This window comes from Dama dama, chromosome 16, assembly GCF_033118175.1.
Source record: "Dama dama isolate Ldn47 chromosome 16, ASM3311817v1, whole genome shotgun sequence".
Lineage (NCBI taxonomy): Eukaryota > Metazoa > Chordata > Mammalia > Artiodactyla > Cervidae > Dama > Dama dama.
In genome coordinates, this window is record NC_083696.1 from 36,505,050 (window position 1) to 36,518,222 (window position 13,173).

A 13,173-nucleotide genomic window follows, 5' to 3' on the forward strand; every position below is an offset into this window, starting at 1 on the left:
TTTATTGGTGCCTCTTTTATGGAACCAAAAGTCCCTATCTGGTCTCACAGTTATTTATGTTTATGTATTATGGTCAGAAATATCCCCTAGAGAAGGGAATGGCTTGCCCACTCCAGTATTCTTGCCTGGAGAATCCCATCGACGGAGGCGCCTACAATCCATAGGGTTGCAGAGAGTCAGACACAACTGAGAGACTAACACTTTCACTTTCATTATGTCCCTAAGAAGACTGTCAACTCGTTGAGGAAAGATACAATCCTTCAAACTCGGGGAAAGAATATACTCTGTGAGTGACAAGGGGGCTGAAGGAGGGGAGAAATGTTGAACAAATGCCAAGAATGAGTCACAAGTGAGAAAACTCAGTCTTTGAGAGGTTACATAACTGGTGATGTCATCGAGGGGGAAAAGTGACAGATCAAGACTCAACCCACAGGGATTCCCTCGTGGTCCAGTGGGTAGGAATCTGCCTGCCAATGCAGGAGATATGGATGGGTTTGATCCCTGGTCTGGGAAGATTCCACATGCCACGGGGAAGCTGAGCCCACGCTCCGCAACTACTGAGCCTACGCTCTAGAGCCTGGGAATCACAGCCACTGAAGCCAGGGCACCTGAGAGCCGGTGCTCTGCAACCAGAGAGGCCACTGCAATTAGAAGCCTGTGCACCTCAACTGGGTGAAAACCTGCACAACGAAGACCCATAGCCAAAAAATAAATAAATAATAATTTAAAAAAGACTCAACCCACATCTTTCTGACCCAAGCTCTTCATCTTTCCAGGAATCACTCCTGGGGTGTCTTATGGGGCAACGTCACACAAGTCAGGTGTTTCTCTCAATGACCCTATCAAACTTGTGGTACTATTTCTTCATTTTGAATGAGAAGCGAAGTTACTTTGCCCGAAGTCACACAGCTAGCGATTGGAAGAATCTAAACCAGAGCCGGGTCTCCCGACCCTGACCGCTTTCCCACTCACTCAGGCTGACAATCTGCCAGTGCTGAGCTGGGGACTCAAGAACTTCAGCTGGGGACAGCCACTCACAACTGCCTCAACGGGCATGGCCGTGTTTTAGCGCCTGGTGTCTGTGTCAGAGCAAACCACAGGTAAGCCGATGCTGGTAAGGGCATCTTCGAAGGTGCTAGAGTATCAGCTCTCTGGTTACCTGCCAGAGCAGGAGCTAAGGGTGGGAAGAGCATACACCTGAGCCAAAGAGAGAGGAGCTGGGTTCTCACCCTCAAAGCTCATGAAGAACAAAGAGACTATTTAAGGCTAGAGAGGAAGTTGGGGGGTTGTTGAGGATTAGAAACCCGAAAAACACGTGATGCTCCAAGTGACACGGACCAGAGGAGGGACTGTTCTCTCACTGGAGAGAAATGGTACCCATGCCCTCAGAAGAGCAAAACCTGAACTTGGGGTAGAATTCCCAATGGGCCTGTTAGGGGAAGCACGTTGACTGAATCCGCCCATCCTGACCAGGCACCATAGTAAACATCTGTGTGTGTTATTTTACAACAGGAGGTCCTGTCTTAAACTAATAGGCCACCTGCACCCAGAAGAGTTGGGGAAAAGTCAAAAGGAGATGCCGTGTGTCCAACTACATCCCAGAATCCTTTTCGCTGACGTCCATCTTGGCTGAGCAACGTGTGATCCACCAGGAAGGACCCTGAGCCAGAACGACTGGCCAGAGACAACCTAGAAACAAATCCCATCACCATGAAACCTGAGACTGTGAGTCAGGTGGCAGAGCAGTTCTCCTGGGTCCTTTCACCCCAATGCTCTCTGCCCGGGCACCCCTTCCCAATGAAGTCTCTTGCTTTGTCAGCGTGTGTGTCTCCTCGGACAATTCATTTCCAAGTGTCAGACAAGGGCCCACTCCTGGGCCCTGGAACGGGTCACCCTGCATGTGTCCCAGGGGGATTGCAACAGCTGGGGAGTCAGAGCCAGCTGGAAGACCGTCAGACAAAAAAGGGGCATCAATCAGAGTGCCCTCAAAGTTGTTGGGAGAATTGGTCTATTCAAAGGGAGGTAGTCCACGAGACAAGAACTAAACCCAGGAGCAAGCTCTCAGCACCAGGCCAGTGGATTCTTTGAGCTCCTGTCTAGGCAGTGATGGTGCCAAGTCCTGTGAGGGAGAATTTCAGGACAAAAAAGGGAAGAACACAGAAGAGGAGGAAAATGTTAGTGGATGGTCACCAGGATAGAAAAGGGGAAGGTTCCCTTCCAAGGCACTGGAGGTGGTTGATCTTGGTTCTAATCACACTGACTGGCTGCCTTTAGTGCTGGGTAAGGTCAGAGCTAGGTGGGGTCTGCAGCCCACCCACAGCCCACCCAGAGGGTCACTTGGAGACAAAATCTTGCACCTCTATCAACCCACTCCTCGGGTCTAGGTAAAAAGTACATCGGAACACACAGTCTCCAGCCTGCTCTCTTAATCAAACCATCATCATGAGTAATAATTATACCCTGGGAAACAGCAGAGTGACTAAAAAAGCTGCGCCCCTCCCCCAACACCACCCCCTCACATGGCTCAGAGCTTTGTGCTGGGTGCCGAGCGCCCCGGAAGCTGAAGCTGCCGTTTTCTCCTGTCAGCCCTCTGGGCACCTTCAGTGACCGTGCAGGCTCTAGTGTCTGATGCGTGGGAGTAGAAAGGCGCTCAGATGGCTAAAGAGCTGATCTGGCCAGGCTGCTAACAGAGTGAACTGGGGGCAGGAGTAGGGGGTACGGGTTGGGGGCAAGACGCAAATTCTGTCTCATACGTGATTGCATGTTGGTGAGACAGTCCATGTGAGAAGCTGACTTCTGCCCCTCAGAAGAAGGCCTTTATCACCAGGAGAAAAAAAAAAAACAACCCTTCCCCATCAACTCAAATTGACTCTAAATGTGAATACAGAATGATAAGGAGAGCTGACACTTATTGGATGCCTACCATGTGCCTGATAAAGGACTGCATGTCTTACGTACAGTCAAGGTGATGAAGCTGGTGCATAAGTCCATCTGGGAGACGAAAACACTGGACTAGTCCATCCAAGTTGGAGGGCCTCCCAGGTGGCGCTAGTGGTAAAGAACCCACCTGCCAATGCAGGAGACATAAGAGACATGAGTTTGATCCCTGGGTCGGGAAGATCCCCTGGAGGAGGGCATGGCAACCCACTCCAATATTCTTGCCTGGGAAATCCCTTGGACGGAGGAGCCTGGCGGGCTACAGTCCATGGGATCACAAAGAGTCAGACATGACTGAAGTGACAGCACGGCACAGCAGTCCATCCAAGTTGGTAAATGTCCGCTCCCCCAGCGCCCTGACTGCCCACCCGATCCACCCCCCGGGTTACCCATGACCACTGACACAATGGCCTGTGTTCTGTTAGATTCCTGCCTAGGCCTTAGCAGCTGTTAACATTTTGACTATTACTCCTGGTATCCCCTCACAGAAAGCTCTGCCATCATCTCCATCTCAGAGATGAGGAAGAGAGGGTGATAGGGCTTGGCCAAGCCAATGTCATACCATAAGTCCCAGAGCTGAAGCTGGAACCTGGGCTGGCTGACCAAGTCTGGGCACTGGCCCACAGCACCACCAACCACATTAGTGTTTCGGAGACCGTTACCCATCTCCCTGCTCCTCCCCTTTTACTCTAGAACTGGCCCAGAGTCTAAGGGAAACTCTCGATCAGGAGCCAGCAAGAACTTGTGTTAATTACCACCCCTTCTGCCTGCACACCTTGGCAATTGTCCATCTCTACTCCAGCCGCCTCGGATTATCCATATCTACTCCGTTTACCTGGGAGACTGGGACCACATGGTCCTGGAGCCTAGGACTCCTGGGCAGGGAGAAAACTAGGGGTCAGGAGACCTACCATGCAGGGTTTGCCCAAGGTACACTCCTTCCCCTCCCCTACCTCAATTGTACTTAATAGTATCTGAACACGTGGAACTCCCCCATCACCCCAGAGGGCTTGTGGGCTGAGAGACATACTTTTCCAGGGTCCTCTGAACCATGGTAAAAGGGTGGGAACAGTCGTAGGAGGCTGTAGGCTGACACATGTCGGGGTTTGTGTTCATGAGGCATGAGTGATGCTAGGACAGGGCACATGGTGCCCAGTACCCGAAGATCCTTCCATAAGTTGGACACTGCTGAGTCCAGGCTAGAAGAATGGGATGAATGATGTCCACAGAAAGATCTGCTCAGTCCAAGAACTGCACTCATATCAACAATCACTAGGTGTGGACTGGCTGTCTCCCTTGAGAAGGTAATAATGACCCCTCCAACCCACTACACATATGGATGTGAGAATTGGGCCATAAAGAAGGCTGAGTGCCAAAGAATTGATGCTTTTGAACTGTGGTGTTTGAGAAGACTCTTGAGAGTTCCCTTGGACTGGAAGGAGATCAAACCAGTCAATCCTAAAGGAAATCAACCCTGAATATTCATAAGAAGCAAGGATGCTGAAGCTCCAATACTTGGGCCACCTGATGCAAAGAACTGACTCATTGGTAAAGATCCTGATGGTGGGAAAGATTGAGGGCAGGAGAAGAAGGGGGCTACAGAGGATGAGATGGCTGCATGGCATCAGTGAACATGAGTTTGAGCAAGCTCCGGGAGATGGTGAAGGACAGGGAAGAGTGCTGTGCTGCATGCAGTCCATGGGGTTGCAAAGAGTTGGACACGACTTCACTACTGAACAACAACCACCCACAACAAGGGGTCTATAGTCAAATTTAGGGACTTCTGGGGCTTCCCTCATAGCTCAGTCAGTAAAGAATCTGTCTGCAATGCAGGAGGCCTGGGTTCGATTCCTGGGTCAGGAAGATCCCCTGGAGAAGGAAATGGTAACCCACTCTATTCTCTGCCTGAAGAATCCTATGGACAGAGGAGCCTGGCAGGCTGCAGTCCAGGGGGTTACAAGAGTCAGACATGACTTAACGGCTAAACCACCACCACCAAGTAAGTTCAGCGATACAGATGACTTTTCTGTGGAATTGACCATAGTCTAGATCACACAAACATGCAGGACAAATGCATATTTACCCGAGAGTGGGCTCCTTGGAACGTGTCACCAGTGGAACACCTGTAACTATCTCACGGCACAGAGTTCCTCCGAATACTGTCTGGCAAATGCTGCTCTAAGAGCTGGGGACAAAATGCTTATCACTGGGCAGGAGGATGGGGAGATTCAGATACTGGAAAGAGGGGCCATTTTTAACCCAGTGGTTCTCATAGGGAGACACACTTTCCATTTCCTCTTTCTCTTAACAGATTCTTAGCTCCTTCCAGGTTCCCTTTCAGGATGCCAGTTAATGTGCCCTTACAAACACCCCCATAAAAGTCAAAACAAGGCATCCTTACTTCTACCCCGAGCTCTATTTTCCTAGTAAGCTACTCAGTATAAAAATGGGAATGTTGGGCTCCCCTGGTGGTCAAGGGGTTGACTGCCAAGGCAGGGGACACAGGTTCAATCCCCAGTCTGGGAAGATCCCACAGGCAGCAGAGCAACTAAGCCTGTGCACCACAACTACTGAAGCCCACAACTAGAGTCTAAGCCTGAACACTGCAGCAAAGAGCAGCCCCAGCGGGACACAGCTAGAGAAAGTCCAGGCACAGCAATGAAGACCCAGTACAGTCAAATAAATAAACCTTTAAAAACATAAAAATGGGAATATTGACAGCCAAATTTTATGGCACATTTGTCTCTGTCAGCCACTGTGCTAGCTGTTTTACCTGGATTCTCCCTGTTACTTCACTCACATTTCCTTTCAGTTAATTCTTTGAGTCATTCCCCTCCCCCCACCCCACCCCCGGTGTCCTCCAATATAAGAGCTGGGTATCTCTTCCCTTGAAGCAGGGCATCTAGGCAGCAGGTCAAAGACAAAGTTGAAAAATGAGCCCGGCTCTCCCTCTCAGGAGCTAACCTACTCTCCCTGGGAGCGGGATCCCCATCACATATTTCCCCTGGGACCTGTGTGCTCAGTCACTCAGTGGTGTTGGACTCCACGTGACCCCGTAGACTGTAGCCCACTAGGCTCTGTCCATGGGACGTCCCAGGCAAGAATACTGGAGTGGGTTGCCATTTCCTATTCCAGGGCAGCTTCCCGATCCAGGGATTGAACCCACATCTCCTGCATTGGCAGACAGATTCTTTACCACTGTGCCACCTGGGAAGACTTTGGTATCTCTGAGCACTCAATAAATATAAACAGAAATAAATGAGCCCCAAGTCCTTTGAGGATGCTACTTTGGTCACCCCTGGGGAAGTGTTACAAAGATTAATATCTACCACTTTTTCTTCAGCATTCCTTGGGCAATTTACATATGTGACCAAGGCTCCAGCCTACAACCTGGACAAACAGGTACTCTCGTCCTCATTTCTGAGAAGAGGTTCTGGGGCTCTAGGAGCTAAGTGGTTTATGGGGGTCTCACAGCAGGCAGGGGGCCAAGCTGGCACCTGACCAGGTCCACTCAGCTCCAAAGACTAAGGAATTGTTTTTGTTCGGTTTTGTTTTTAAGAGACAATATGGTCAATTAGTGGACAAGCCCCAAAGTGGAATCTAGGAGGACCGGCTACAAGATGATAAGTCCTGAGACTGTTCCCTTGGTGCCTGCACACTACCCACCCCTCACTTCCAAGCACAGTAGCATCCTCAGCTTTCTCCCAGACCAGTGGTCCCCAGCCTCTGGGATCTAATGCCTGGGGATCCAAGGTGGAAGTGATGTAAAAGTCATAGAAATAAAATGCACAACAAGTGTAATGCACCTGAATCATCCTGAAACCATCCCTCCCCACCTCCCAGTCCATGGAAAGATTGTCTTCCATGAAATGGGTCCCTGGTACCAAAAAGGTTGGGGACCACTGTACTGGAAGACAGGTGCCAGATAAAATACCAGACGTCCTGTTACACCTGAATTTCAGATTAACAGTGAATAATGTTTCAGTACAAGTATGTCCCAAAGAGTGCATGGGACATACTTGTACTCGACGAATACGCGTGGCTTATCTGAGATTCAAATCTGAGTGTTCTGTATTATCATTTGCTAAATCTGGAAGCCCCGCCCTTGCGTCAAGGCAGAGGCTGTTGGCTCTAGGGCTTGAGCGACAGGAGTTGCCATGGCAGCCAGGGCAGACCCTCCTGGAGCGTCTCTCCCCACCTCTGAGCGTCACCTCGCCCGGCACGCTCCACAGCTCCACGCACTGAGCCCCCAGAGCTACTTTCAGTTTCCTGGGTGCGTCATGCTGTTTCTGGCCTCCTCTCAGCACTTGCTGTGCCCTGTGCTGTTCATCCCCCTCTTTCCCTCCCGGACTAATTCTACTGATCCTCAGGTCTCCACTTAGAGCCGCTTTCGCCAGGAAGCCTTCCTGGATACCCTCCCATAGTCTCCAGCACTGGGCAGTCCGCACCTGCTGCTTTCCTCCCCACAGCACTGCTGGTGGGTGGGTGGCGGATGGTGCACACCGTGGTCCCCGACGCCCAGTGCTAGCACCTGGCCTGGGGTAGGAAGTCAGCCAATGTGTACAGAATGGAGGAATGAGAGCCCAGTGTCCTGCCAGAGCTTGTCTTTTGGTGTGTCTACTTTCCTCCCTCTGTCCATCTTCACTCACTTTTTCATCTCTGCCTCCTCTCACCCGCCCCCAGAGGAGTTGTGAAATCTGGGGTTAGGTCCACAACTGCATTCCTTGCCCTCGAGGGAGGGGCCTCTTCCTGCCCCTTCCCTCATCTTTGGCACCAACTGCCCCCGAGGGCTCATGTCCAGCCGTGGGTCTGGGGAAGCTCTTCTCTGCTCTGGCTTCTGAGTGCCCCTGGTGAGTGTCCCCTGCGTCCCAGATTCTGTTCCTTCTTCTCCTGATCCTCGGAGGAGTCTAACAAGATTGAGCACCAAGTTTGGGGTGCAGGGAGACGAGAGTGTCAGATGGCTGAGGGTTAGGGCAGTTGGTGGGGTTCTTGTTGGGCTCAGAACAGCACCCATATGCTGCCTGTTCACCCACCCCAGGCTTTGCCCACGCACCGCCTGCCAGGAGGAGAAGGCGGCAGGGAGCTTAACTCTTTAGGGGCATTCCCAAGTATTTTCACAGAGACCCAGGGCAGCAGCAGGTGTTAACTTTAGTCCCCCAGGGCACACAGGTACACACACACACACACACACACACACACACACACACACACACGAGTCCTGCCTCTATGCCCTTGCAGAGCCCTGCTCGCTTCCAGTCGGGGGTGAACATACAGAAGGTGCCTCGTGGGGTGGTCAGGTTGGGGGAACAAGAATCCAATGCGGGATGTCGCGGGGTGTTCATGGGCCCGTGACCGGGGTGGGCGCGCTGTCTTCAGGGGTAGGGGCGGGGGGTGGGGGGTGCGGCGCGGGGCGCGGGCAAAGGCTCTAAGGAAGGAGTGGAAGGTGGATTCTGAAAGCTCTCTGATCTGACCTTTGCAGGCAGGCGGCCCTTCTGAGTCCTCTCATCATAACCCCGGCCTTCCCTGTCTGAACCCGATAAGAGAACTAAAAGGGGAAAGAAAACACCCTTGACTTTCAAACGAACTCCCAAAATAGACTCCCTCTCCCCCTGGCCGAGGGCTAGCCGGCGCAGAGGCGCCCACTTCTGGGTCCGCGGCCCGGGAGTCGCCCCCCACCCCTCCTTCCTCATCCAGCCTCCCAACTTCTGGCCGGGCGCTCGGCGCCGATCGATCGCGGCAGGGGACTCACTCGGGGCGAAGCGCCGGCTCCAGTGGCGGCGGCTGCGGCTTCTCCTCTGCTCAGCCAGGTGCGGCGGGGGCTAGGCAGGTAAGGGGCGCTTCCGAAGGGGCTCGCGGCGGCTCGGGAGGCCTCCGCTGAGTAAGAGCGCTGACAGGTTTGTGTTTCCCCCTGCTCCTCCTCCGACTTAACCACACCCCTGCCGCTCTCCTCCCCACTTCCTTAAAGGGTGGGGTGTGTTGTCTGCGGTGCGGAGCGTGTGTGGCTCCAGCCTCTTACCATAAACTCTGAAATAGACGCCGCTGCCAATTCCCGGAGCTGCACGTGCCCACCTGGGAGGGGGCCACCTCTGCCACCCCCAGCCCCACGTGGGGTCTCCTGATATTCTGTGTCACCACCGCTTCCACCTCGTGAGCAGCTGAGAACCCCCAACTCCTACCACCCCTCGCTCTCCCTTCCTCTCCACTGGGAAGCTTGCCTCTTAGCTCCCAGGTCTGTCGCAGAGCTAGAGATGTTACCAGCCTGCCACACTCAGCATCGGTGTCCCTCCGGGTCTCTTCAAGTCCTAAAGTGCTGCTTTGGGGGGCGGGGGGCGCACCAGAGATCAGGTGACTGTCACCAGGGGCTTTGGCAGAACTGGTCCAGGGGTCTGAATGCCATGGACCAGGTCCCTGCTCTGCAACAGCCAGGACGAGAGGCACAGTAGTCACAGATGCTGGCAGCCTTTTCCCGTCCCCTCTCCGCATCAGTCCACTTGGTTTGTTGACCAAGAGGCTGGTTTACCACTTCACTTAGGCCCGCAGGGCAGCAAGAGTCGAGACAGTGACTCAAGGATACTTGGTAATCCCTTTCTCTGTCACTAGGAAGGTTCTAGACTTTTTCTTGAGTAGGAGCAGGTGAACAGGACTTAGTGTACAGTCAGGAAGCTGGTGTGTCCCTCAGCATTCCTCACCTTCTCAAAGTTCCTCTCCAGAGCCCCACCCCAAACTTCTTCATCCTGTATCCTGAGAACTGGGCTCTCTCCCACAGTTAAAGGCTGCTCCTCATAAAGGCCTCTCTGAGCATGGCGCCCCCTGGTGTTGCGCAGCTGCCTGTGATAGACCAGTGTACGCTACAACCAGCCCCCACCCCAGCTTCCAAACTCAGAGGACGGCCACCCCCGGGGAAAAGCCAGCATTTGGTTAGTATGTCTAAATGCCAATCACTGTGCCAAGGAACACTCAGTTTACATTTTATCTACGTTACCATTTCCTTTCATTCTTCCCATCTTCTGAAAAGAAAACAGATTTAGATTAAAATGTCCAAGGCTGCAAAATCAGAAAGTCAAAGTTTCCTTCAAGTATGATCTGTGGACTGTCTGTAGCTCTTAAAGTGCAGATACCTGGATGTGACTCTGGGGCTACTGAAAAATCAGAATTTCTGAGCAGTGTAACTTACATCCACTCATGCAGCGTAACTTACAACCCATCTGTTGGAACTCACAGCCTTGTTAATCCCGTACACTGATCAGCCACGTTCTCAGCACCAAGTATTGCCAGGGTCTACAAAGCAGTGAGAAGACACACAAGTAGGTGCCCAGGGCTACCTTGGCTAGGGCTTGGGCGACAAGGCGAGTCAGATAGGGTAAACTGGAGTTAGTAGTGGACTTATGGGGGAAGATGAGGCGCTGACCACTCTATAAGGAACTTGTCAGAGGGCATCAGAAAGCAGGTGACCTGATTGTCTTCCTGGCATGGGAATGAGGTGATGAAGGTCCAGTGGTGTGAAGGCAAGGGAACCTGTGTGAACTGTGGAGGGTCTGGTGCCAGATCTTGACAGTGGGTACTCAAGAGCAAAGCTACTCCAGACTGGTTTAAGAAAAGGTGAATTTGTGTATGCTGCCTCCGTGTGGCCAAGCCCATGAACTACACCTTCATTGAGTCCTAATTCAGGGGAAGAAGTTTTCAGATATTTCGATTGTTGAAGTCTTTCGCAAATTTTTTTGAAGCTCCAAAATCTAGCTCCTGGAATTGTAGCATCACAGGTTTTATTTGTGAAAGAGACCTTGAGGAATTCCCTGCAATGTATGACTCCATCTTCAGGTCTTCTACTCTGTCCAGTGTGTGTTTGCTCAATGGTGTCTGACTCTTTGCAATCCCATGGACTGTAGCCCACCAGGCTCCTCTGTCCATGGAATTTTCCAGGCAAGAATCCTGGAGTGGGTTGCCATTTCCTTCTCGGATCTTCTAGACCTAGGGATAGCACCTGTGTCTGTTGCTCTCCTGCATTGGCAGGTGGATTCACCTTTGACTCTCCTTTATTGCCCCATAGTCATTCGGTCTTTGGGTTCTGGGAATCCTTCTAAGCATCTTTCCTATTCATCATTTTCGTTCTAGTCCTATTGCCCCTACCATGGGTCACGGTCTGTTTGTTTTATGCCTAGACTTTAGAAAAGGGTTCTTTTGATCTGTCCCACACTGCCATCTGGAGCTCAGTAAAGTGGTCTGATCAGGTGATGAACTTCCGGTTGGCATCTGAAACCACAGGAATAGGTGAGATGGTCTGGGACAGCAGTGAGAGGAAGCAGAGATCTTAAGGTCAGGCTCTTGCCAGGAGCAAACTTAGTGAGGAGGCAGAAGCTGGGTGGGGGGAGTTAATGAATGAAATAGAAGTGAGAACATGGAGTCAGCATGTTGGCTGAAAGGAAAATTGAAGAGATGGGGTGCTGAGGCGCTTGTGGGTTGAAACATGGCTATTTAATAATTTGCTTAAGATGCAGGTGTAAATGCACATGGGAAGGATCCAGTCGAGAAAGAAGACATGAACTTGAGCAGGTGGAATCCTTCTCTCTGAGCTCGTATCTCCTAATCTAGAAGATTAAGGACTACCTTCACTGCCTATTTCACAAGGTTCTGTGATGCTTAAGTTGACAACTATGAAAATGCTATAAAATACTATAATTATTATTTTTAGATGTGATAGGAATTAAATAGGATGGGATTAGTAGGGAGATTTACATATGTATCTGTTATATGGAAACAGTTTGTTGAGTGTTCACTATGACCAGAACTTTTACCCATCATCTAAGTAATCTTCACGAAACTTCAGGTTGATTATAATACTCCTATTTTGCAGAAAGGTAAAGGAGACTTGGAGAAGGTAAATAAAAAAATTTGTCCACCACCCAGGTGGTAAAGAGAGAAGCTGAATCCATTAATCATTAATAGCAGGGCCATGATGGTAGTAATTGGAGTCTCTCCATTATGAACAATGGAGTTAAATCAATGGGGTTAAATTTACTATTACATTTCATTTTAAAAGGACAACATGGTTATAAGTGTCCTGAACAAAAAAACAAAGAAAAAACTCATGGGCACAAGGACTAAATAATTAAGTTGTTCACGACCCAAAGCCATCTGCCTCTAATTTAACCAGGTACCACTAGGTGTACTAAATGGGCCACGGTTGAAGCCAAAATGAAGGACTCAAAACCACACCCTTGACTTATAAAGAATCCTTTGTTCCATCTACAAAAGCACTCCTGCTTGTCCTCCCCTCTTCACTTATAGTAGTATCCCTGATTTTTAGTTGGCCAGAGGCTGCGCAAAATACAGACTGCCTTTCCCAGTCTGCCTTGCAAGTGTGACTGGGTGATTATCTTTTGGGTGATGGCTGGTGATATATATGTGTGTAGCATCAGGACCAAGCCCTTCAGGTCAATGGGCATGCCCGCCGCTAGTCCCTTTTCCACTTCCACCTGATGATGGAACCTGAAGCAGTCTTCTTGGCCTGAGGGTTTGAGAATAGCTAAGCAACAAGAAAGACGAAGCCTGGGTCCCTATTGAATGCCATCAAGCCACCATGCTGGCCCCAGACTTGGCCTGAACCTGGGTAAACTTTTTACATGAGAGAGAAAGAAACACTTCAGTTGTGCAGGTTACTACTGCCTTGAGGCTTTTCTGTTGAAAACCAAAGCCAAAACTGCATCCTTTAGCCCGTTTGAATATACCATCATTTTTTAAAATACACAAATTAAGGCAGAACCTCAACATCCCCATCTATAAAATGGGAGTAATTGACAGGGTTGTGAGAAGACTAGAAATAATACATGGAAGTTTTCTTGCTAGTTCTATGGTTCATAGTGGACAATAATGGGAGGTATTATAACCTGTTGTAAGTTTAAAAAATGTGTTCCTGAGATAAAAATGATGGTTACTTTGAAATATTCCATACCCCACCTCCAACAGTGTAGGGGAAAAGAGAAACAAAAACAGAAAAATTTAGAACTGACATAAGACGAATGATGGGTATGTGGGGGTTAATTACACTATTCTAACATTGTGTTTGAAAATATTCATAGTAGAAAAGTTAAAATAAATAAAATCTTTCCATGGGGGTGTGGGGGGGGGGGAGAATTCTTGGACATAATCCAAAGTGTCTCCCTTGGAAAAATAAAATGATATTAAATGCACTGAAAAGTTAATTTGGGTACCTAAGTGGAAGGGCAGATGGATAAGGTA

General features: G+C 50.2%; 1 protein-coding gene across 1 annotated transcript in view; it reads right to left on the reverse strand.

Annotated features, from left to right (window-relative positions):
- PTK2B (protein tyrosine kinase 2 beta) overlaps positions 1–8,827 on the reverse strand; it is a 132,825-nt gene extending 123,998 nt beyond the window's left edge. The window contains exon 1 of the mRNA XM_061163839.1: positions 8,687–8,827. The gene's annotated coding sequence lies outside the window, so the exon portion shown is untranslated. The remainder of the gene's footprint in view (positions 1–8,686) is intronic.
- Between the last annotated feature and the right edge of the window lie 4,346 nt (positions 8,828–13,173).